At 34.6% G+C, this 26,579-nt stretch overlaps 1 long non-coding RNA gene across 2 annotated transcripts; it reads left to right on the top strand.

Annotated features, from left to right (window-relative positions):
* Positions 1-26,579, top strand: LOC144381758 (uncharacterized). 2 transcript variants are annotated; one of them, XR_013447542.1, is made up of 2 exons: positions 1-59; positions 25,271-26,579. It is a non-coding gene; the product is annotated as an uncharacterized LOC144381758 (long non-coding RNA). The 2 variants fall into 2 exon arrangements; XR_013447541.1 differs by lacking the exon at positions 1-59 and adding an exon at positions 10,896-10,977.

Here is a 26,579-nt window from a genome sequence, read left to right as displayed (position 1 = left end):
GGTTATTTGGGGAAACTGGTTCATGCTGCAATTACCTGGGCTTGACTCCAGGCTGTGAGGTAAAGTTAAGTCTGATCTATTTTCTTTAATCAGTGGCTACTCAAGGTATGTTCTTTTCATGGTACAAGGGACCAAGTCGTTGAAAGGACACTTTAGGCTTTGCTTGCCTCAATATGCAAAAATTCCACTGGTCAAAAGAAGACACATGAACAACCCCAGTATGAGTTGATTGAGTGGGAAAATACTCTGTATATTCCAATAGGAATTGCAAAGTCATATAGCAAGAGACATGGGTACGTATTTCTTTAACAGTGACAACTAAAGAGTTTGGAATAGCAATCCAAATGAAAAATATCAAAAGCAAACAAAATATAAAACCAAACTCAGGTTTTATCATGGATACTTCAGGACAAAAATGATTCTGAATTCTGAACATATTAGACAGCATTACATGCATGTACACACTTTCCACTACCATAATTCTAAGATTTTATAGTTCCCTTTTATAATTATTTTGGTTAGCAATAACTTTTGGTGATAGTATCTTCTAGGATCAACTGAACCAGAAGTTTTCAACATGTGCATGTGATGAATATTTATTTTTTATAGCTGTCAAACATCATTTCTTTACTGGTAACAGTACATCACCTTCCCGCTAATAAACCACCCAGAGACCATGTTTCACCCATGCTGGGAAGGCACAGTTGACCTCATTTCTCATCTCCAGGGGTAGGAACGTGATCTATGCTGATTGTTTTCACAACATTCCCTTCCCTTGTCACAAAGTTTGGGTTCCAGGATGGGCTTATAAATCGAGCCAAATCAATTAAGAGTCACCCTTCGGTCTTTGGCTTAAATTGTTGGGAAAGAGGTGCTTACTTTTTTTTCCCTGAGTTTGCCAATCTGTTAGGAAGTAAGCCTGACACTATGTTTGAACAGCTTTGCCACTCATGGGAAAAGCATGACCAAATATAGCCAAGACATAGGAAGGCAGAGCCAAGAGATGGAAAGAGAAAATGTTTTGAGGTTTTTCGGAGCTACTAATTCCAGTCTGAAGCCATCTGTATTCCTGTATTTCCCGGTTATAAAACTAACAAATTTTCATTGTGCTTGAGTCAGTTTGTTACTTGAAATCCATACCATTCATACTAACATCTCTTGCTGTTTTTTCTTCTGTAGTCTTTCTCCAAAATCCTCCTTCTCTGGACTCACTTGCCATTATCACCTTGCTTGCACACACATGTCCCTGTATCTTTCAAGAATCATCTACTTTCTTATGATCTTAATTTTTCACCATAGTCCTAATGTATTTGTTATTTTTCCTAAAAGTGCCGACTTGCTGAATAAAATGGCTATTTAACCAATACTTTCATTTCCTCAGTTAAGCATTCATATTAACCTCCAGATCTCAGTGAAAGTGTATCCCAAACTTTATGTACTTCATTGTATATCTTAGACTCTGACTATATCTTATTGTGTCATTGACAGCTTCCCTTCAAAGTCTCCTAAATTCTGTGTCTGGAAGACTTGATGCCATATCTCATGGCTGAACGTATTCTTCTAAACCATGTGGTACCTGCCATTTTTCTGGCTTCCTCAGTGCTTGTTAAGATACCATGTGAAATTGCTTTTTGATCAATATAGATGGCCAGCCCCTTCCCTGCTGATGCTAAGTCTCCTTGTAAAAAGGCCATGATGTAGTGAAGCCACACTTCTATGCCAAAACTACTAATAGAGCTCTTGTGCTTACTGATGGATGGGAGCTCTTGATGTGCCAAAGTCTTGTTTTGAATCCCTTTCTCCCACTCCCAACAATGATAAACATACCATAAGTCTCAAATCAGTATTGCCTTTTAATTAAAATATATCACAAAGATTATCAATTTACATGCATAGTTTCCTTCTCTAGACCTTACCAATTAATCTATGGGTACTTGTCAAAAAAACATTTGAGAGATGGAGGCAATATTATGGTACTCAGAATTATTCCTTTCCTTTAACCCTTTGATCAGGTTTTGCCTTTCTTTTTCTTTCTTGAGATTTTATTTATATATATATAGAGAGAGAGAGCAGGGGTAGGGGCAGAGGGAGAGGGAGAGAGAGAATCTTAAGTAGTCTCCATACTCAGCATGGAGCCCGATGTGTGGCTCGATCTCACGACCGTGAGATCATGACCTGAGCTGAAATCAAGAGTCAGATGCTTAACTGACTGAGCCATCCAGGTGCTCCAGGTTTTGTTTTTCTTTCTATGAGTTCTCTCCTCAAGCTTTCTTGATTTTTTGGGAAAGAGAGAGGACTTGCCCCTTGCAGTCTTCTTCATTGGTAGAATTCTATCATGATTACAGCTTCTGATTATGTTGAAAATCCACCACAAAAAATAAAACCTTTCAGATTGGATATATTGGCTTCATGGATTCTTACAGGCATTGAACTTACAGGCTAAATTTTCTTCATTATCCCATCCTATTCTCAGAATACAAGCAAATAGATCAATGCAGGTTAAGATCACAGAAGCTTAACACTAAAATATAATGGAGTAATGCAGGCAATCAGAAACACTTCAGATTTCTCAACGGATCCGTCATTCTTTGATAGAAATTAGGGAGCTATTAGAATTTATTTATTTATTTATTTATTTATTTATTTATTTATTTATGCACACGAGCCGGGGGAGGGAGCAGAGGGAGAACAAGACTCCCCCCTTGGGCAGGGAGCCTGATGTGGGGTTGGATCCCAGGGACCCTGGGATCATGACCTGAGCTGAAGGCAGAGGCTTAACTGCCTGAGACACCCAGGTGCCCTATTAGAATTATTTCGATCATCAGACTTACCCTTTGCTTCCTTTTTTGACTACCTGGGATGGTTATTTTGGAAACACGTTAGCACCTAACTCTGCTCCAAGCCCCCTACTCTTGAGCACATATATTTAAGTAATTCTACTGGGAATTGACTTGTTGTTTCACTTATTTTAATGTATTTATTTGGTTACCAATACAGTTGTTATAACATTTAAATACACCAATGCTTATATTTTGAAATATACTTTAACTCAGTACTGTGATAATTCTTAGCATTTAGTAACGTATCTTATTTAAACCCCAAATCTTTTTGCAATGACACTGTTTTTGATGGTACACCTATAGGTTCCAAACTTTTGTTCCTATGAAGTTCTGTGAGAGAGCAAACTAAGTCAGGAAAGATGTACAGTAAAACACTGTCACTGAGGGGCTTGCTCAGATGCTCTATAGTGCCATAGTGGACTGAGTGAATTAAAGTGTAAAGATCTTACCTCTGGTCAGATTTGGGCCCTGTGATAGTGTCCTAATGGAATAGAAGCCACAGAATTACCTTCTCTATATTTAGTGTCTTGTTGTAGCTGATATTCTGTAGTTGTATGTATTATTAATATCTATTAACCTCAGAATAAAATGTCATATTGAAATTGAAAAGGGATGTTGGGACTCTGCTAAAGAAGATTGCTTTTTCAGATGCAATGAGATGTAAAATGGAACCTCTGTTTCCTAGTGGTACATTTTGTAAGAATTGGGTGTTACTTTAGGAATTTTGCACAATTCTATCTTAGACACTTGTATTCTATCAATGTCAATCCTCTCTGTAATTTAATTTGACTGGGATATTTCTTTTTCTCTTTCTTTCCCTCTCTCTCTCTCTCTTTTCTTTTTTTTGACAAGTGTTATTTTGCTGAAGATTTTCTATTTGCCTTCCAAGAAAGAATAGTTTGTTTTCTTTTAACTCATTGAAAATAACATTTAGAGTCCATAGAGACTAATGAGATGGCGCATATGAAAAAAATACTGATGTTATAATTGACATATAACAATTATTGGAATAATGATAATAATAAAAGGATATTGTTTAAATATTTCTAGCACATTTTTTACAGCAGTTCAATGCACACATATTGGAAGAGTGACTACCACCAGCAAGATAAAATGCTAGGTTTGAGAGGTAGAAAGATAAGGTGCTCTGAAGAGCCTGTCATTTCCTGAAATCTGGCTAGTAGTTCCCTGCAGATCAAAGAATTTTGCATCTTATTCTCTTGTTAATGCAAAAATATATAGGAAGTTTAATTAAAAAAAAAAAGAACCATATAGTAAAATACAATATTTTCCACTGTATCCTTGAAATGAATTAAATCCCTTATTGCTGCAGATAAAATTTTACACTGTAGATACTGATTTGAAATAGTTGAAAATGAATCAAATTTTAGTTCTGTTTGCATTTATTTACCCTTATATTTGTCTGCCAATTATTGACAGGTAACATCCAAAAATTATTTTAAAATTTAAACATTTACTTTCCAAAAATTTTTTGCATATTTTAAAAGTTAAATTGATAGGGTTTTGTTGATTGTAAATTTTTAAAAACTGATTTACAAAAAAATCAAACACATGAGTTTGAAGCAAATTTTGTTTTTGGAAACTTCTTCAAATCATAGAACTTTGAGTCACAGCAATAGAAGGCTTTTAAGACAATATTTCATTTTCTTATGTTTGAAGATTACAAAGTTATTCCCACTCCAAACCTCCCCCCCTTGGTGAAAACAGAAAATAACAAGAACAAAAATCATAGGAAAAAAATCCCCTTCATCTCTAATAAAACTGTGGGATTTCCAGACCAAATAATAAACAATAAAACTGGCACAGAGATGCCAATCAAGTGGGATTTGGAATAACCTATAGAGGAAGTAGTACCACCAGATTTTGTGCATGGCACAAACCTCTTAGAAATCTAGTGGCCTCTGACCTTAAAGATCTAATCGAAGATTTCTTTCTTTGAACAGTGAGTTACTAGAATGTAGTGGGGGGTTTGAAACTATACACAAATCCTATTCCATTGTGGGAGAATAGAAGAAACACAAAGAGAACCTATCTTTTCCAGAAGAAGTTAATTAGATTTGCAAGTAGTAGCAAGGAACATGTCTGATGATCAGCCTGATAATTGTATCAAGTCCATTTAGGGCTGTCTAGAAGTAATTAAAGCAGTTCACCTGAAATCTATTAACTCTCTTGACTGTCAGATGCCCTGCGAGGAAGAATAGGAGGTAGGTGCCCTGGCATCCCTTTGCCAGCTATATTTCTGGGGAAAGATTCTACTGATATTTGGTGGGAGGAAGAAACCTTATCTTTGAAATGCCCTTTGTAGAATGTCTCTGGCTAAGGGTTACCTATAATAACTGGAATCTATAATCTATGAGGCATGGTGATGTCTTATAAGTTATACAATGCTCAGATTTAAAATGGAGATATTTTATATCTTAAAATCTCCTGTGTGTGACGTGACTCTATGATCCTTATTTAGAGACCTGATCTATCATTCTGATCCAGTGCAGGAAGATGGGACCTGGGGAGCTGTTGTGGATATCTGAGGCCTTTCTCTGTTTTGTCTAAACCTCCTGACTGACTATATCTTTGAAATTACTAGTAAGGGTAACGCTGAAATAAGATCTCTGACTTGATAATCCAGTTCTACATTTGACTTGGGGGAACAAAATGCACAAATACTACAGAGGAAACCTATAACATAAAAAACTTCATAATGAGCCATACAGATTTTCTGTTCATTCCAAAAACATATTTAGAAACAGGCAAAAGTACAAAGAAGAAAATAAATGATCTTAGAGCTGACACAGAAAAGTTGATGAAAAAAGTGCCCTGAAACAATGTACACAAAATGATGCTATCCCAGCTCACATGGGCCACCTAAACCCAAACACACACATGCAAAGCTTTAGCTAGATTGAGACCCACTCATAATAAAAATGGTTAATAATAAAAAACTAAATGACATATGGCCCATGTTAAATAATTATAAGAGAAGGAAAGGAATATAAACAAAAGACAGCAGTACAAAATCAATGGCATTCTTAAAAAACACCAAAAAATTTGGAAAAAGTACTTTAAAAACATGATTTACAATAACAACAAAACCATAAGGAATGTAAGAATAAATGTAACAAAGATGGAAATTGATACTATAAAGAAAATTCTAGAATGTTTTAAGATACACAAAAATGAAATGGAAATATATTTATACATATGAGTAGAAAAATTAAATTTTCAGAGAATTAAATATTTTGAAATTAAAAATGTGATAACTGAAATAAAAAACTCAATAGAATGTTGGAATGTAAAACTAAGGAAATATCTTAGGAAACAGAGGAAAAAGACAAGAGAGAGAAAATAAAATAAAGTAGATAGAAAATTAGAGGATTATTCCAGGAATTTCAGCATTTAATTATGGTGATTTCTGAAGAGACTATAGGGAAAACAGACAAAAGATAATTGTGAGTTCAAGCATATGAGCATATAGATTAAAAATTGAAATGTTGAAAGCGATGCATATTGTAATATTTCAGAAAATTAAGGGGGAAAAGGGAAACTTAATTTCTTTGGACTTCAATTTCCTTGTCTGTCATTAAGGATATTACTTTTTCATAAGTTTGTTGTAAGGAATGAACAGGCTAGTATAGAACTTGGAATAGAATTTAGAATTTAGGAATGTTAAATTAATGTTGGGTATTATTAGAAAACTTATTAACAATGGGTTAGCCCGGTGATGGGTATTAAAGAGGGCACGTACTGCATGGAGCACTGGGTGTTATACGCAAACAATGAATCATGGAACACTACATCAAAAACTAATGATGTAATGTATGGTGATTAACATAACATAATAAAAAAAAAAAACTTATTAACAGCAGCACTGGAAACTTGAACATAGTAGAACAATATCTTCAAAATCCTGAGGAGAATTTCTAACTTAGAATTTTGTAGCCAGCCAAACTATCAGTCATAACTTGTGGGAGAGCATAGATATTTATCACATGTGAAAACCTAAAAAATTGTAACTCCCATGTACTTTTTTTTCACCAAAATGAGGTAGTAAACTCAGAAGGAGGAAAATTTCTGAGATAGAATTAAATACCAAAAAGAGACTAAAGAAGTGTTCAATATAATGACAGAAAGTCTCCAAACAGTAGGGTTCCAGCAGGCTAGAGGTAAACAAGTAACTACTGGATCAGGACATTAGTGGGATTTGTGAGAAAGGTGTGTTTAGAAAAATAAACTTGATCCATTATCTGACAGTTATGGCCATGTGAATAATTTGATTAAAAGGCATTATATAGAGAACTGTTGGAAGTTTGAGAAGACTTTAGTGGATATTTGTGTTTTTTTGTTTTGTTTTGTTTTAAAGATTTTATTTATTTATTTGAGAGAGGAGAAAGAGAGCATGGGCGGGGGGAGGTCAGAGGGAGAGGGAGAAGCAGACTCCCTGTGGAGTGGTGAGCCTGACATGGGGCCTGAACACAGGACCCAGAGATCATGAGCTGAGCTGAAGGCAGACACTTCATTGACTGAGCCACCCAGGCGCTTCATTAGTAGGTGTTTGAAACTGTCAAACAAGTAAAAGTAAATTAAAAAATTAACCTGGAAAAGTAAAAATTATTGTCCAAGGAAGATAATGAAATGCTTGGCTCAGAATGAAAAATGTTTACATAGACATAATATTGGATTTAACTAATAAAACCAAATTGGGAGGATGGGAAACAGAAAATGTGCATATGTGAAGGATGTATCATATTGCTAAATTATAGTCTTTTAAATTTAGAAGTCAATGCATAATATCCACAATAGAGAGAGAGAGAGAGAATACAGACATTTTTGTAATAGGTATACCCTAAACAAATAGAAGAATCCTTATTTTCACTTCAGGTTTATTTCTAAATATCAAAGGCCACCTGAATTAGAGTGCTAAAGCCATTGCTAGATTCAAACTTTTGGAGTCATTAACTACTAAAATCATTTTGAAACCCACATTCCTTTGTAATAATAATTTTTTTAAAGATTTTATTTATTTATTTATTTGAGAGAGAGCGAGAGAGAGCACACAAGCAGTGGGAAGGAGGGCAGAGGGAAAAGCAGACTCCCCGCTAAGCAGGGAGCTTGACGTGGTGCTCAATCCCAGGACCCTGAGATCAGGACCCTGAGCTGAAGGCAGAGGCTTAATCACCTGAGCCACCCAGGGGTCCCTATGATAATAAATTTTTAAAAAGAAACAAATGAAATATTGAAGTGCATATAAATGCAAGGAACTCTAACAAAGTTATGGGTTTTGTATTATATTTAAATATTTTTCTTTTTAAAAATACAAATATAAAATTTTCCAAGCTATATATATATTTTTTCCTATTTCACTTTTTCCAAAGCCACAAGCATAGACTAATTTGCCTATTGCATGATCAGTCTTAGGTTAAAACCTAGGCAGTCCTGCTGTAGTCTCCTCAGAGTATTAAACAGACTTTGGAAAATTCTAGGGATCTATGTCACACTGCATAATGGGGATTTGGAAAAACATGCATTCTTAGAGCATGATCAACATATTAGACAGAGTTGGATTTTACTGAGTGTTATAGATCTGTAATATGGTACTTTAAAGAAATAGGTACTCCTCGTGAAGAGTTAGCTTGATGAATGGCTTAGTCTTTAAGAATGAGCCATGTCTGGGAAAAAACTCTGTATTTAGTGTTTATCTGGTTTCGTACCTTTTCTTTGAACTATGAGGAAAATCAAATTTACTGTCTTGAATTCTTCCTCTCCTATATTTGCTCTAATTTCTCCCACTCTTCAGTAATGACTGAATTATACAGGAGAGGAAAAAGGTTCAGGGCAATAACAGGCAAGTGTGGCCAGTCCTTACTTCTGCCATTTAAGTGGAAGGGGCAATATTCTTCAAAAGAATTCTGAAAGGATAAACATGAATAGTGGCCTACAATGGAGTTTGAGGCAGTAAGGATGAGAATTTGTATGGTGGACCATCCAGGGATAGATGTGGGACAACTGTTCTTTTCCTTTATATACCATAAAATGGTGACACTGGTATTTGGATGTATATTAGAATTATCCCTATAAGGATTTTGTATTCTCTCTTTTTCTCACATGTCTCAGACAATACCTTATATCATTTTGTCTTTGATGTGGAAGGAGGTGCACAAGCTAATATGGAGGCCCTGGTGTGGGTCCTAGACAATTCCCAAAATTGAGGGTTTCTCTGAAATCTCCTAGCTTAGGCAAAATTAAAGTAGGTACAAAAAGGTTTCTGCTCCTCTTGACCTTCTATCTCCCATCAAATTAACTGAAGTCATATTCGATTTTGGAACAGATTTGTATCATTTAGCTTACCCTTGATAGATGATTAAAGTCAAATCTGTATTTTAATACATGAGTTTAAAACTTTAAAAAATGACTACTTTATTTTGGAAAAAAAAGATTGATGCTGGGAATGTTGGCTGTTCATATAGTTAAATCATCTGTGTTACATGAGTGCTTTACATGCTGCTAGGTCAGTTATGCCCATGCTCTTACTGCTGCCGAGTCCCTCATTACATTCACCCAGAAAAATGCTGACATATTGCCAATTAGGTAGAGTCTTCCCGTCACCCCATCCTAGACTTTATTGCCTAAAGATGAATACTGTGCAAGTATGAACCAATATGTTAGGGACAGTCAAAAAAGCTAAGAAAATAGGTTCAATATAATTGGGTCCATGTACAGGTCAGGCAAAACTGCATTCTCATTATTCCAGAGATTTTGGGGAAAAAAAATTTAAATGAGGAACTGGCAAGGCTTATAAGAGGAAAAATATCTCAGACAGCTTAGAAAAAGATTTTCAAAGTTTATTATTGCATTAAGTATTTCTAGTTATCTATTTTAATAAATATATATAATTTGAGAAAAGCTCATAAAATGTTGTTAGGAGGACAAATCTTTATAATTATTTAAATACCTATATACATCTAAAGATATACTAAATCTCTAGCACCTAACATGATACCTGATACAAAATAGGTTTTGTATTATTTTTTTAAAGATTTTATTTATTTATTCGAGAGAGAGAGAGAGAGAAAGAGAGAGAGCAAGCACAAGTGGGTGGAGGGCCAGAGGGAGAAGCAGACTCCCCGCTGAGCAGGGAGCCCATACAGGGCTTTATCGATCCCGGGACCCGGGGATCATGACCTGAGCTGAAGGCAGACGCTTAACCAACTGAGCTACCCAGGCACTCCACAAAATAAGCTTTAAATAAATATATGTTGAGTGAATTGATGAGTAATTGAAAGAAAATATAATTCTTCATTAAATAATCAATTTTCACATTAGTAAAAGTGTGGGTTTTGGGTGGGACAGATTTGGGTTTGAATTTAATACCTTCTACTTTGTTTTGTGGCTGGAGGAATTTATATAACCTTTCTGAACTTAGTGTTCTTAGTTAATTATTCTTTTTTTTTTTTTAAAGATTTTATTTATTTGAGAGAAAGAGAATGAGAGCGAGAGAGCACATGAGAGGGGGGAGGGTCAGAGGGAAGCAGACTCCCTGCCGAGCAGGGAGCCCGATGCGGGACTCGATCCAGGGACTCCAGGATAATGACCTGAGCCGAAGGCAGTTGCCCAACCAACTGAACCACCCAGGCGCCCCTTAGTTAATTATTCTAAGTAATACTAACTTACTGAGAAGTTACAGAAATGGGATAATATATAGGACACAGAGTCTGCCTCAATGAATGTGCAACGAATTATAGTTATTATTATAATAAAACCTTCTTATCTTGACTAGAAAGAATAAATAAATAATTATATAGTTATATAAATTGAGTAGATACTAACCAATTTAATTTAGTTACTTCAATGGATTCTTTCCACTTAAACATCTTTTTAAAAATTTTTTTAAATTGAATTTACATATATTGAACTAAAAATGTAAATAAAAATTGACTTCACAGTACTGATGAATTTGATTTAGCAATTGTATTACTATGTGGCTTTTTTTTTTTTTTTTTAAGTAGGCTTCACGCACAACATGGAGCCCAACATGGGGCTTGAACTCATGACCCTGAGATCAAGACCTGAGCTGACTGAGCCACCCAGATGGCTCACAATGTGGCATTTTGAACTATGATTTGTAAGTGAAACTATGATTTAAACTATGATTTAAATCATAGGCATACATAATCAGTTTTTAAATGTAAACTCACAAAGAACATCTGGTCCATGAGTGGTTACTATCAATTTAAATATCAGTATCAAGGAAAATATAAGTTTAAATCTTCTTATTAAGTACTTTGAATTTTTATCATTTGATTAAATGAAGAAAATTCAGTGAGTTGCCTAAATAATGATTGCATTTATTTGGAATATCAGTGCAGTATGGAGTAATAGAAAGAACGCTGGAATGAGAATCCAGAGGCTCAAGATGCAGGATGGCTCTGATTAATAGTGGGATCTTGGGAAAGACATTTTCCTCTATAGGTCTCAGGATGTTGGACAAGATGATATTTATAATACTTGATAGGGCCTCCTTTCTATGGCCAACTTTACAGCTAAGAAATAACTTCCCAAATTATAGAATTTAAATAAAAAGACAGTTATAAGAAGGTGAAAATGTATTATTTTAGTATCTGGCATGTGAATTCTCTCATAGGTAAAATGTTCCTCTTTAAGAAGATATCTTGAAAATCCCCTGGCAGATAGAGAGGGAGATTCTGAGACAAGACCTCAAGAGTAAATATGGTTTTCTAGTCTGTACTAGAAAGGAGGGGATTTTTTTTTCTAGGAAAGGAAATGAAATTAGGGACTGAAGAGGGAAGAGAGTTAAAAAAGTCAGTGAAACACTGTGAGATGACCATGAGCATATTAAATCATTCCCTCCCTACCATCCTTTAACAGAAATCTTGATGGTTTGGATTTCCAAGGTAAGATGGATTGGGAGTTTTATCAAGTCTTACCTAGCTTTCAAGGGGCAAGCAAACCCTAAATGACATCTGGACCACAATTTGGGGGCTCATCCAGGATCATGTGAACTAAGGCTTTGAATTAAATCACCACTCTTTTTTTTTCCCTTTTTCAAATTTTTATTTAAATTCTAGTTAGTTAACATATAGTGTAATATTGGTTTCGGGAGTAGAGTTTAGTGATTCATCACTTACATACAACACCCAGTGCTCATCATAAGTGTCCTCCTTAGTACCCATCACCCATTTAGCTCATCCCCCACCCTCCTCCATCCATTAACCCTCCGTTTGTTCTCTATAGTTAATAGTCTCTTATGACTTGCCTCCCTTTATCTCCTTTTTTTTCTTCCTTCCCCTACATTCATCTGTTTTGTTTCTTAAATTCCACATATGAGTGAAATCATACGTATTTGTCTTTGACTGACTTATTTTGTTTAGCATAATACACTCTAGCTCCATCCACGTCATTGCAAATGGCAAGTAAATCACCACTCTTAAACTAAGCCAGGAGTAACAAAGTTTTGGACACATGGAACAAAGTAAAAGACTTGAGTTGTCTTTAAAAATGGAATAATTACCACAATTAAGTTACTTAACACATTTATCACCTAATATAGTTATTTTATTTTATTTTTATTTGTTTGTGTGGTGAGAATGCTTGAGATACACTCCCTTAGCAAATTTTTCAAGCATACAATATTCAAATACAATATTAACTACGGACACCATACTGTACATAGACCCCCAGAACTTACTCATTTTATAATTGAAAGTGAGTACCCTATAAATGACACCTCCTCATTTCCCCAGTCCTGGCAACCACCATTCTACTCTCTTTCTTATGAGTTTGATTTTTTTTTTTTTAAGATTCCATATATGAGAAATCAGAGAGTATTTGTCTCTCTCTGGATTATTTCAATTAGCCTAATATCCTTCAGTTTCATTCATGCCATCACAAATAGCAGTATTTGTTTCTTTTTTATGATTGAATAAATATACCGTATCTTTAATCCACTCATCCACTGATGGAAACTTGGGTTGTTTCCTTATTTTCGCTTCTGTGGGTAATGTTGCAATGAAAATGAGAGAATAGGTATCAATTCATGACACTTCGTTTCTTTGAGATATATACTCAGGAGTGGAATTGCTGAATCACATAGTAGTTCTATTTATAATTTTTTGAAGAACCTCCATACTGTTTTCCATATTGGCTGTGCCAATTTACATTTCCAACAACGATGTACAATTATTCCCTTTTCTTCATATCTTCTCCAACATTTGTTATCTCTTTTTGATAACAGATGTGAGGTAATACCTTATTATGGCTTTGATTTTCATTTCCCTGATGATTAGTATTGTTGAGCACTTTTTCATATACCTGTTGGCCATTTATATGCCCTTTTTGGAAAAATGTCTATTCAGATCCTTTGCCCATTTTTAATTAGGTTATTTGTGTTTTGTTTTGTTTCTGCCATTGTGTTGTAAGAGTTCCTTATATATTTTGACCTTATCAGATACATGGTTTGCAAATATTTTCTCCCATTCTGTAGGTTACCTGTTTCTTTTGCTATGTATACACTGCTTAATTTGATGTAATTTTACTTGTTTATTTTTGCTTTTTTAACTTACGTTTTTGGTGTCATATCCAGGAAACCATTGCCAAGACCAATGTCATGAAGCTTTTTCCTTGTGATTTCTTTTAGGAGTCTTATAGTTTCAGGTTCTACATTTAAGTCTTTAATTAATTTCTAATTATTTTTTGTGAGTGCTGTAAGATAGGAATCCAGTTTCATTCTTTTGCATGTGGATATCGTTTTCTAAGCACTATCTATTAAAGAGACTATCCTTTCCCCATTGTATGTTCTTGGCACTCTTGCCAAAGATTAGTTGACCATATATGTGTGGGTTTATTTCTGGGCTCTTTGTTTTTTTTTAAGATTTATATATTTATTTTAGAGAGAGAGAGCGTGCATGAGCGAGTGGGGGAAGGGCAGAGGGAGAGGAAGAGAAACTCAAGCAGACTGCCTGCTGAGCACAGAGCCCGATGTGGGACTGATTGCAGGGCTCAGTCTCACCACCCTGAGATCATGACCCGAGCCCAAACCAAGAGTTGGAAGCTCAACTGACAGACTCAGGCACCCCTGAGCTCTGTATTCTATTTCATTGGCTTATATGCCTGTTTTTATACCAGTACCATACTGTTGATTACTATAGCTTTGTAATGTAGTTTGAAATCAGAAAGTGTGATGCCTCCAGCTTTGTCTTTCTCAAGTTTGGTTTGGCTATACAGGGTCTTTGTGGTTTCACACCATACCAATGGGTCAAAGAAGAAATCAACAGGATGTAAAAAAATATCTTGAAACAAATGAAAATGGACAGACAGCATACCAAAACTTATAGGATGCAGCAAAAGCAATTCTGAGGGGAAAAATTAGCAATAAATGCTTACATTAAGAAAAAGGAAATATCTCAAATTAACAACCTCACTTTACACCTTAAGGAACTAGAAAAAGAGGAACAAACTAAGCTCAAAGTAAGAAGGAAGAAAATAACAAAGATCAGAGCAAAAATAAATAAAAGAAAGACTAGAAACACAGTAGAAAAAAAAAATCAATGAAGATGAGAGCTTTTTTTCGAAAACATAAAATTGACAAACCTTTAGCTAGAGTAACTAAGAAAAAAAAGAGATAATACTCAACCAAATAAAAACAGAAACGAAAGAGAAGACATTATAAATGATGCCACAGAATACCAAGGATATTCAGAGACTACTATTAACAATTATATGCTAATGGATTAGAAGAAATTTAAAAACCTAAAAGAAATTAAAAAATTCCTTGACATATACAACCTATCAAGACTGGGTCATGAAGAAATAGAAAATCTGAACATACCAATAGTAGGTAAGGAGTAATCAAAAATCTCCCAACATAAAGCTCAGGACCATGTAACTTCACTGGTGAGTCCTACTAAACGTTAAATGAATTACTATTAATGCCTCTCAAGCTCTTCCCCGCCCCCCCCAAAAAAAACAAAGAGAAAGAAACACTTTCAGACTCATTTTATGAGACCAGCATTACTCTGATACCACAGCCAGACAAAGACAATATAAGAAATGGAAATTACAGACCACTACCCCTGATGAACATAGATGCAAAAATTCTCAACAAAATTTTAGCAAAAAGAATTTAATAGCCCATTAAAAGGATCATGTGCTATGATCAAGTGGGGTTTATACCTGGTGCCAAAGATGGTTCAATATGCCAAATCAATAAATGTGACACACCACATTAACAGAATGAAGGTAAAAAATAAATTATCTCAATAAATTAAAAAACACATTGGTCAAAACTCAATATACTTTTATGATATCACATATCAACAAATTGGATATGGAAAGAATGTACCTCAACATAATAAGGGCCATATGTGACAAGCCAACAGCTAACATCACATTCAATGGTGAAAAATTGCAAGCTTTTCCTCTAAGGCCAGGAACAAGACAATGATGCCTACTCTTGCCACTTATTTTCAACACAGCACTGAAAGTCCCACCAGGACAATTAGGCATAACAAAGAAATACAAGGCATCCAAATTAGAAAGGAAGAAGTAAAATTGTCTCTTTTTGCAGATGCCATGATCTTATATACAGAAAATCATAGTGACTCCACCAAAATAACTATGAGCATTAATAAGCTAATTCAGTAAAGTTGTAGGATACAAAATCAACATACAGAAACCAGTTGCATTTTCTACATACTAACAGTGAACTATCTGAAAGAGAAATTTAGAAAGCAATCTCATTTACAATAGCATGAAAAATTATAAAATACCTAGGAATAAATTAAATCAAGCAGGTGAAAGACCTGTATGCTGAAAACTACAGAACATTGATGAAAGAAATGAAGAAGACACAAATAAATGGAGAGATAACTCATGTTCATGGATTGAAAGAATTAATTTGTTAAAATGTCCATCTCCTTGAAGCAATTTACAGACTTCAATGCTATCCTTATCAAAATTCCAATGCCATTTTTCGCAGAAAAGGAAAAAACAATCCTAAAATTCATATGTAACACATGTTTTCTTAACAGGTTAGAGATTTGCTCAAAGGTAGCCCATAACATTTTTGTTTGATGGCTTAAAGTCCCCATCACATTCCATCCATATTCTGTAGCTATAATATAGTTGATCATTGAAATTCTTTTTTTTTTTAAGATTTTATTTATTTATTTAACAGAGAGAGACACAGTGAGAGAGGGAACACAAGTAGGGGGAGTGGGAGAGGGAGAAGCAGGCTTCCCGCGGAGCAGGGAGCCCGATGTGGGACTCGATCCAAGAACCCTGGGATCATGACCTGAGCCGAAGGCAGACGCTTAACCGACTGAGCCTCCCAGGCACCCTGATCATTGAAATTCTAAGAGAGAGTAAATGCAGCTAGTAACTAGGGATGTTTGCAGAAATGCCACCAAAATGGTGTAGTAGTGGAATGCTTAAAAGCATGGCAAGTGAAGGAAAAATATAGATTGACATGGCCCAGCATTACAAATCAGACATGTTTCTAGGGAAGCCAGTATTTGTGTTTCTGTCACCAACTACATGACATCTGATTAGGTAGTGTAAAGATTCACTGTCAAATGTTTGGCAACACATGAATGGGAAAAGGAGAAGACCATTTTATTTGTGTTAGTTCTCCAGAGATTATTGTATTTTATATTTACTATATCTATGCCTTGATAAGGGAGATAGCAAGGAACTTTTATAAAAAAAAAGACAAAGAAAGCAATGGGTTGTTATTATTAGTGAGGATGATGATTTTGATGAGGTTGGGAAACTAGTCAGGTAGTTGCTAGTGAGAGATGGGGAGAACCTGAATATAGACAGTGTTATGAAGATAGAAATTAAGGAAATGATCTTTAAAAGTATTCAAGAAGTGGAATTAAGAGAATGGAATGAAATGTGGATGGTGAAGAAGAATGCTTTAAAAATAATCTATACATTTCTGATTTAGTTTAGGAGATAGATGGTGCCATTACTATATTGGGGAACATAGTGAATATGAATGGAGAAGTGGAGGTTAATAAAGAATTGAATAAAGGATAAAGAATGGAAGTGAATAAAATGAGATAAATATAATAATTAACTCAGATTTGAACACGTGAATTTCCAGGTAGTGACGTTCAACAGACAGCTGGCTTTACAAGAAAAATCTTTGCTATAAATATGTATTTGGGAGTTTTCAATATATAAGTGTGGTTGAGGCCTTAAGTGGAGTTTTACTTATATTTATAGACTAAAAAGAGAGGAGGAAAAGGGAAGGAAGGAAAGAAAAGAGGGTGGAAAAGATGGGAATAGAAATAGTGAAAGATTGGAAAAAGGAGTTAATAGAAGGAGATAAGAAATGGCTTTGGAGGTCAGAATTAGGGTTTATCAGTGTAATAAAAACAAAGGAGTTAAATCAGGAAAAAGAGTAATAAGAGAGACATAAGGAGCAGAAAGGTTGAAGAGACAACTGGTGACCTTGCTAGTGGTGACCTTAACAGTAGCAGTAGGGTGGTCAACTGGAAGCCTCCTCTCTAAGATTTATATGGGGAAGATAAACAACTTCAAATAACTGTGTTTAGAAATCCACAGCTTAGGGGCGCCTGGGTGGCACAGTCAGTTAAGTGGCCAACTCTTGATCTCAGCTCAGCTCATGATCTCAGGGTTTTGAGTTCAAGCCCCATGTTTGGCTCCACAGTGGACATGGAACTAACTTTAGAAAACAAAACAAAAAAACCCCAAAAAAACAAAAACCCTGAACTAAAGCTTAAATTCACTCAGAACGTAAGAGTAATTTGAAGACAATATGCATAATAGGGGCATTATAGAGTTTAAATGATTTTGTAAAAGAAATGTATATTTACAAGGAGATCAGTAAATGCTGGAAAACAAAGTTATTTTTATAGATTTTAATTTAATTGTATAAATTTTTGATAGTTTGTGTTTTCACAGTACTGTGGCATTTAGATTTTTAAGCTTTGTAGAATTGCTAGCTGAATTGAAATAGATAGCTTAGGTTCTCTGATTTCCATTTAAATGCTCAACAAACTGTCTCAAAGAAGTCGTGTTGCATGGTTTATAACAACTTTAAGAGATTTGCAGCTGTGCTATGAATACCTCCAATTATACAAATATGACTTTCAAAATTACTTTTTGCTATTACCTGGACAAGTTAGTATGGAAGGAAGTGGTTTGCCTAGATATAGGAAGCTAATATAGATTTGAACATTTGATATATTCAAATAACCTCCTGTACAAAAGAAGGAAAAATTGCAGCAACTATTTATTACAGATAAAACTTAATTAAAAAGAAAGAGTTGAGTTTTCAGGATTATTATTATTTTTTTTTTAAATTTCAGAGCCAGATATTTTTATTAAGTGGCAGGGAGGTCAATTAGAGTTCTCAATATTATCTATTGAATTTTAGATGACTCCATGTTTAGTTTTGGTAAGAAATTGATTGCATGGGAGGGCAGAATCTAGAATCATATAATCTTATATCAGGAAGATAGCTAGCTGTCATCTAGTTAGATCCAAACTCTGAAGGTGAAGAAATTATAGCTTGAAAAGTTAAAGAGAAACAAACAGTCTGGGAAGGTGGGTCTAAATCGAGTGCTGCAGTAGATGCGGAACAAAGAGATATTGGCTTCCCATCACTGGGTAACTACAGGATGTAGGGGATAAACCATTAGGGGAGATTGGATATAAAACGAAAGCAAAGGCAAAGCTCAAATACCATGAAAAAATTGCAAAACTGTAACAGAAGCAACTCTCTTAGCTACAGGGTAACATATTAGGTACTAGTTTGACGAATGCCAGTTCTTATTCTAGAATCACCAGATTTTATAAGATTTTAAATATTACAGGTTGTATAATTAAGAGATACATTTGGTATTTTTCCTTACTAAAAATAGATATCACTGTTTATGGAGTGCATTCTCTCCTATAAAATTGCACATTAATCGCTAACAGTTTTGTTGCCAAATTGAGAGACAGAGAGATGCATGGGTTTGGAGGAAGGAGCAGGGTTGGGGGAGAAAGAATAATTATCCATGAATAAAGATATTTATGTTATCTCTTAAAGTATCACTTTAAAGCTTAAGAGAGTTGAAAGCAGACTAAATTTCAAAAAACAAAAGAAAATGGAGTAAATAAATTAAAATCTAGCTTTATAGTGACCCATTATTCAGTCATTAAAAAGCATGGATTCAAAGAATTTATAATGACTTTGGAATAAGATAATTTATAATAAGCAGGAAACAGATGCTTAAACATATATATAATATAATGTAAGTAATACAGTATTACATAATATATGTGTATATAAGATGATACAGAAAAAGGGAAATCAAAAGCAAAGCTAATAATCTGCTATGATTCCACTTAATTTTGATGTTTCCCCCCCGCCCCATATCTCCCAACTTTTAAACTTCTTTCAAACAATGACTGTTTATTGCTTTTATTATGCTCGGTACTTGTATCATTTAGGTTTTAGTTACACAAATAACTTCAATAAGATGTATTTAATATAAAGAATAGCTAACCAGGTAAAAAGGGGTTAACTACGGAAAGGGGTAAAAGTAAGCTCTAAGTGTAATGGGTTAACAACTACAGGCGGCTGTGCCACCCCTAGGACTGGGGAAGTTTGAACTGTGAACCAACTCAGAATTTAGGGAAACTTCTCTCCTTTGCCGCCTCTCCCAAAGCTGAGATTCATGTCTCTGGGGAGTTGCTGCAGATACATGCCTTCCCATCCCCATCTCCCCCTGCAGTGAAGAATAGACTTGCTGGAGGCTGCTCTCAGATGCAGGAAAGCTGCCAAGAAGAAACTTTCTGTAGACCATCAGGAACCAGAAGAGCATCCTGTTGCCTCAGGGAACACACAGAGAACCATATTTTCAGCCATTTGTTGCTTGGGTGAGGGAGGGCAGGGAAAATGAAAGTCATTTTTCCTTCTCTAGTTTTGTTTTAAGTGATTTAGTACACAGTTAATAAATATGGAAAATATGAAAATGGGAAACATAGAAATGTGTCTTTTAATAATTTTTTTAATTAATGCATACAACCTGGAGTTACACAGTTTTAACTGTTATCTGGAGTTAACATCTGGTAGAGACAATAAATCGGTGCCTCGTACATTCATACATTGATATGACTATTCTCAGTCTAATGATTAAGTAGTGGATGCCTGCTGACTTCATTAAGGACGGATTAATGTGTTTCCAAATGCAAATCTAAAACTACAACTAAAAACATTGTGTTGTTTTTGTCCAATTTTTTCTTTTTCTGTTGCTACATTTGATATTGTTTTCATCCTAAAAATATGTATAAGCATTACTTGTGACATAGCTGATTCTCATGGCTAAAATTTTGAAATAGAAATCTAAAATCCTTGTTAATTTTGAACTGCTAAATAAATATTTCTCCAGTTTTTTTCCTTAAATCACATTAAAAATAAGCTGTAGTTTAATATTAACTTTGTTTTAAAATTTTATACATTGTTCTTTTACATTTGAATTTTTATATTGATAGATACAGTGCTAGATATTAAATAAGTATGTTTTTGATATGCGTGAAAACCAATAAAAAGAAACAAAAAAATTTTGAGGAAATCCAAATTGAAATGATTATAACCAGCCCCAATTCTTTACCCTCTAGGTTCATTCTTTGTCTTCTTGGTTTGTATATTGTTTCTTTTTTTTTTTTTTTTGTCTTGCTTCTGGCTTATAAATGTCTTTTACTGTCAAGAGGGAAAGTGCCTCATCAACGAACAAATTTCCAGGGGAAAAATGTTCTATTTTCTCACCAAATTTCTATGTAATGAGGAATTTCTTCTTTAATCTATGTAGTGAGGAATTTCTTCTTTAATCTCTCTCATTTCTACTTAATCTAGCCTAGGGGAAAAACATACTTCTTTAATTTTCTGTATTAAGATATCAAGGGATTTAGGAAAGGGTTTATATTCAGCAGTCTTGAGAGAGTAAAGGACCTCTTAGATTATTTTAAAATTATGAATAGACATGAATTATAAGCAACTTAATGTCTGAAAAATATCTATTTGTTATAAAAAATTTTTGTGGAGGATAAGGCTTTATTTTTAGGGATAATGATGGCTAAATTTCTTATCAACAGCATAATAAAATAGCTCCAAAGTGTTGAAATATACTGGGCTTAACAGCATTGATGAAGGAATTAAAAAATTTAATTTAATGAACATTTTTTTATTATGTTATGTTAATCACCATACATTACATCATTAGTTTTTGATGTAGTGTTCCATGATTCATTTTTTGTGTATAACACCCAGTGCTCCATGCAGAACGTGCCCTCTTTAATACCCATCACTAGGCTAACCCATCCCCCCACCCCCCTCCCCTCTGGAACCCTCAGTTTGTTTCTCAGAGTCGTCTCTCATGGTTCGTGTCCCCCACCGATTCCCCCCGCTTCATTTCTCCCTTCCTACTATCTTCTTCTTCTTCTTTTTTTTAAACATATAATGTATTATTTGTTTCAGAGGTACAGGTCTGTGATTCAACAGTCTTACACAATTCACAGCACTCACCATAGCACAAACCCTCCCCAATGTCTATCACCCAGCCACCCCATCCCTCCCACCCCCCACCACTCCAGCAGCCCTCAGTTTGTTTCCTGAGATTAAGAATTCCTCATATCAGTGAGGTCATATGATACATTTCTTTCTCTGATTGACTTATTTCGCTCAGCATATTACCCTCCAGTTTCATCCACGTCATTGTAAATGGCAAGATTTCATTCCTTTTGATGGCTGCATATGAACATTTATCATTGTTCAAGCCTACACTGGGTCACAGAGAACAAAATGGTCAGTTTTCAAGAAGCTTAAATTTTAAAAAAAGAAACTGTTTTTGCCCAGTTTACTTACCCTTTTGCTCTTGTTGATTGCTTTTTTGGTTGCTGAATTAAATATTGTAGAAAAAGATTAAATTAAAAGACTGATGACTGGGATGAAGAAGAGACCTAGACACAGTTGTCATTGGTATTGCTTCTTTTCCTCTCTCTAGTGTTCCAAAATTAGGGCTCTGTAGTCCAGCCAAGAGTCTAGTCTGGCCCCACAGATGGGAGAGTGATAGAGTTGGATTTTAAGGCAGAGGAATGGGCAATTTCCCTTGTTATTAGTTAGAATTTTGTAAAAGTAACTTGCACATCAGGAAGATAAAAGTACTTGTTATTCCTTTTATTGTCTAGTAAACATTCAATCTAATTGTTGATTTGGGTTGAATCATATGCACTAAACCTCATTGTAGTTTCCAGATCACTTTAGTTCATATTATATGATTTAAATATTCTGTAGATTAAAAAAAAATCTCCTTTTAAACATAACAACTGCATGCTGGGAGAAAAAAAATACACTGGAAAACATTAAAAAGTTTTTAGGGTCCATTAGTTTAGGCCTCCGGCACACAAACGTGCACACCCACACAAAATCCCACTGTATTGGGTCCTTTTCATTTTTTATAGAAATTTAAATTTTCAAAAAATTTTTGCATATTTTATCACTGGAAAAATGGAATAGAAATATAGAGCAAAACAAAAGTGTTAAGATAAAGGAAATGTCCTTTCCAACTAGCTTCTATTAAAATATCTGTTCCATTCTAAGTAAATGATTATGAGATAATAGAAATTTTCTCTCCTCTCCAGGATGCCTTTCTTGTTTGAGGTACTCTGACAAATGCTACTTTTCACTATTTAATTGATTTTCCATTTTTTTGTTTCTTGAGCCTGTTTTTGTCAGCCTTTCTATTTGCTTATGTTAGCAGTACTTAGAACCAATTACCACTTCCTTTACAAAATTTTGTAAAGCATAGAAAAATGTTTTAAATATAGTGGCTGTTTAAAAGTGCTGATGATTGTTAGTTTAATAAATAAAGGAAAGTTGACTCTTTTCCTTTAATAAGTGATTTTAAAATGTCCTAAAGGAATCAAAGTACTTTATTTTTCTCATTATATCTTTATATGGTATAGATCAAGGTGGGAGTGATGGGGTGACTGGGTGATGGACATTGGGGAGGGTATGTGCTATGGTGAGCGCTGTGAATTGTGTAAGACTGATGAATCACAGACCTGTAGCCCTGAAACAAATAATACATTATATGTTAATAAAAATAAATAAATAAATGAATGAATACATAAATACATAAATAAATAAATACATGGTATAGTCAAGAGAATTCGTTAAGAATAGCGAAATATGCATACAGTTATATTGAAATATCTTGTCACAAGATGGCACTGCTGTTTCATATATGAGGCTATCTATGCCTAGCACTTTTCTTTTTTTGGGTGATCTTTTAAAATGTTTAAAATGTTTTAAAACTACTTCATACTACTTTAAGGATCTTAGATCTCAGATAAACTTTTAAAGAGAAACATTCACAACTAAGGTTGCCTACTGGCTACAATTTTTATTTTTTGCAGATTTTTTTTTCCTTTTAAAATCAAGGCATGTTGAAGTTCCCAGTCTCAAACATCCAGCTTTGATTAAATTTAGATATACTAATATAATCTAATACCCTGGGGCAAAAAAATAAGCAGACGGACATTCCAGACCATAATACGTCTATTTTTTACTTTCATTTCTTTATCAACTTGTTAAGAAAATAATTGATTCCATTTTTCTAAATGTCATTATCAGGGTGTGACAATCAACATTTGTCCAAGTTAGTAATGATTAATTTTAGGAAAAAGGAAATATTTAAGATTCTGAATTGGTATTTTGGAAAAAAAGGAGTATCACAAGAGCTTATTAAACGTATCTCATATGCACAAGTTGAAATCAAAACCGAGTAAAGTAACATCATATGTTCTTATATTCTTTGTGAGAAACATTCATTTAGGCTTATTTTCACTCTATAAATAGTCACGGTTTTTATAGTTATAGCTATAATTACAGTGTATTTATTTTTTACATGAAAACAGTACTCTCAGAATAAAGTATCTGAGCTACAGAAGCCAAAGGTGAGAGGTGGTGCTCGTTAAGCAGCCTAGGAAGACGAATAAGGATAAAAGTTTGCTAAAGGCAAACAGTCACCTTCACAAGTGTAAAGAGAAAAGAATAATACCAAAAACAACCTTCCTGCCTGAAGTTACCAAGAGAGATGGAATTAGTTTAAAAATACAGTTTTAGAAAAGATAGCATAACAGCTTTTAAGCTTAGCAAATTGTATCTTCTCAAGGAATAATTAAGTTAGGTCTCAAATCCTGAATGAACCTGCTTGCCATATATAAAGCACTTGTGTTCTTGTCTTTGGATTTAATTCATGATTCAGTCATGCTAGCATTTGTGGACGATGGCAGGCTCATGTATACCTTCTGCAGTTAATCTGCAATGAGCCAGTCCTCTGAAAATTCTTTTTATTAGCTACTTGGAAGTAAGAAGGAGGAAGAGAAAGAAGAGGAGAAGACCGTATAGTTCTACATGAAAAGACAAAACCCTCCAGTTAGAGATTCCAGCAGTAATGTTACCTTATCAGAGAGCCCCTTCCTTGACTGCTGCTCGCTCCCTACCCCAGTGTCCTAATAGGGCAGATAGGGACTTGTATTTTGCCTGTCGCCCTAACTAGACTATAAACTCTGTGGGAGCAGAAATACTGTTTTGTTCACTGTTGCATCCTCAGTGTCCATTCAGCACATAATAGGTATCTCAATAAATATTTGTTTAATAAATGAATTTTTATACATGTGTGTAGGGATATGATTTTTTAAAAAAAAAATAAACAATCTGTAGTAGCTATTTACTAAGCATGAATTTGGCGTACTATTATTAGACAATGCCTAAAGTCTGCTTTTACATGACCAGAGCCTTGGAAACTTGTGTTGTTGTCGTTGTTTTCTCTGATTAATCTGTAACATAGAACATATAAGACATATGTAGAAGTTTGGTGAATCAAGATATTTGGGGTGTGGTCACCAAGGGGACTCACCAAGGGGCATTAACTTGGTAAATTCAACATATTTTTGGCCTGATTTCAGCCTTAGGCAAACAATCAATCAATCTTGTTATTCAGTCTTCTTACTGGAGATTATATTATTTCCAGAATAATAATTTAAACTACTCTAACTTCTCAAACGGGCATACTTGCTCCTGGGGATAGCTGACTGAGTGCTACAGCCAAAGTACTCCCGGGTGGGGGTCGGGGGGGCGACTGAAGAAATGTATGGATAAAGTGAAGCAGAGTGCTTCAGCCTAGGCCTAAGCATAAGTGTGGCTTCCAAACATTTTCTCTATATGCCTCTATGGACAGAGGTTGGATATCATAGCTTGAAATAATTTACCTTGAATTATAAGACTATAACTAAAATATGTTTACACACTTTATAGTTTATAACATATCTATGTTTCTTTTATAATAAAAATAATGTTCTGACCTTCTTACTGTCCAAAGATGATGCTCTGGATTGCTGTTCTCTCCTGTGGCTTCATACCCCACTGACACACAGCACTCAGCTTGAAATGCGGCTTACACCATCATTCATCCATTTATGTATTTGTCCACCTATTATGTGCCCAGTACTGTGCAATATGTTTGGGAAACAAAGATAAGCAAGACAAATTTGGGAGACAAACTAATAAACAAATTACAATGTGATAAATGCAATGATAGAATTGGATACAGGCTGGTATGAACATTGGAGAGGGGGGTGGTATGTAGCCTCACTTAGCAGAAATTTTATCAGGAAAACCTTAGATGAGTAGGATTCAAGTGGAGAGAGACAAATAAAGGAGAATAAAGGAGGCATGCAGAGAAAAATTAAGTGTATTTGCAAAATCCATCTCCAAAGAGGTATGCATGTTATTGTGATAGATACATCAAGAGTCTGAACCAGAATATCCCCGGAAAATGCTTAAATGAGCACTGTTGAAGTCCGCTTCCCCCATTTTTTTGTCATTTCAATTAAAAATCTGACATTGTTAAATGGCAATTTTTTTTTTTTTTTTTTGGAATGTTAATACTTTAGTCTTGCTGGCTAGGAGTTATTTAGCATTTTCTCCATTGATTGTAAGATACTCTATCAATATCTTAACTGTTCTTTTTTTTTTTTTTCTGAAAAGACAGAAGCCACTTTAAATGTATCTGTCAGTTGTAAGATGCCCCAGATTTAAGAATGTTAAAATGTTTAAAGGGTATCAAATAATGAAAGAAAAAAATGATGCTCCTACCTGAATTTATTACCAGAGCATATTTCTGCCCTGATTATATATGGCTAACTTTCAGAGGGTAAAAGTACTTAATGCTACTTCTACACACTAGGCTTTTATTTGTCATTGCTAATATGCGTTTATCTTTCAAAAATTCTCCCTCTATAACTGCATCTTTTTGTGTGAAAGCATTGAGAGAGACAAAGAGGAACATATAAGGAAGTAAACTTATGTTGAAATTTGGAAATTTGCTGTCTTGAGATTATTGTTGGTTCTTCCATATAACATTATGTCATCTTAAGCATTAAAGGTAATGGAATTCAACATATAAGGCATAAAATTAAGCGTATATGGAAGTAACTACCTTTTCTCCCACCCACCTTTCCCAGTTCACTGATGTAGTCAGTGTCACCAAATATGCCTTCAAGAGACTCTGATTATCTTAATAAGTCCCAAGCCAAACCCTAGTAAAGGATATAGCATCACCAGAAGAATTGCTGGAATAAAAAATCTTAATATCTGATCCTCAAATAAATAAAAACAGTCTAACTCAT

Source organism: Halichoerus grypus, chromosome 5 (assembly GCF_964656455.1).
Source record: "Halichoerus grypus chromosome 5, mHalGry1.hap1.1, whole genome shotgun sequence".
Taxonomy (NCBI): Eukaryota; Metazoa; Chordata; class Mammalia; order Carnivora; family Phocidae; genus Halichoerus; species Halichoerus grypus.
This window is presented reverse-complemented; position numbering and strand designations above follow the sequence as displayed.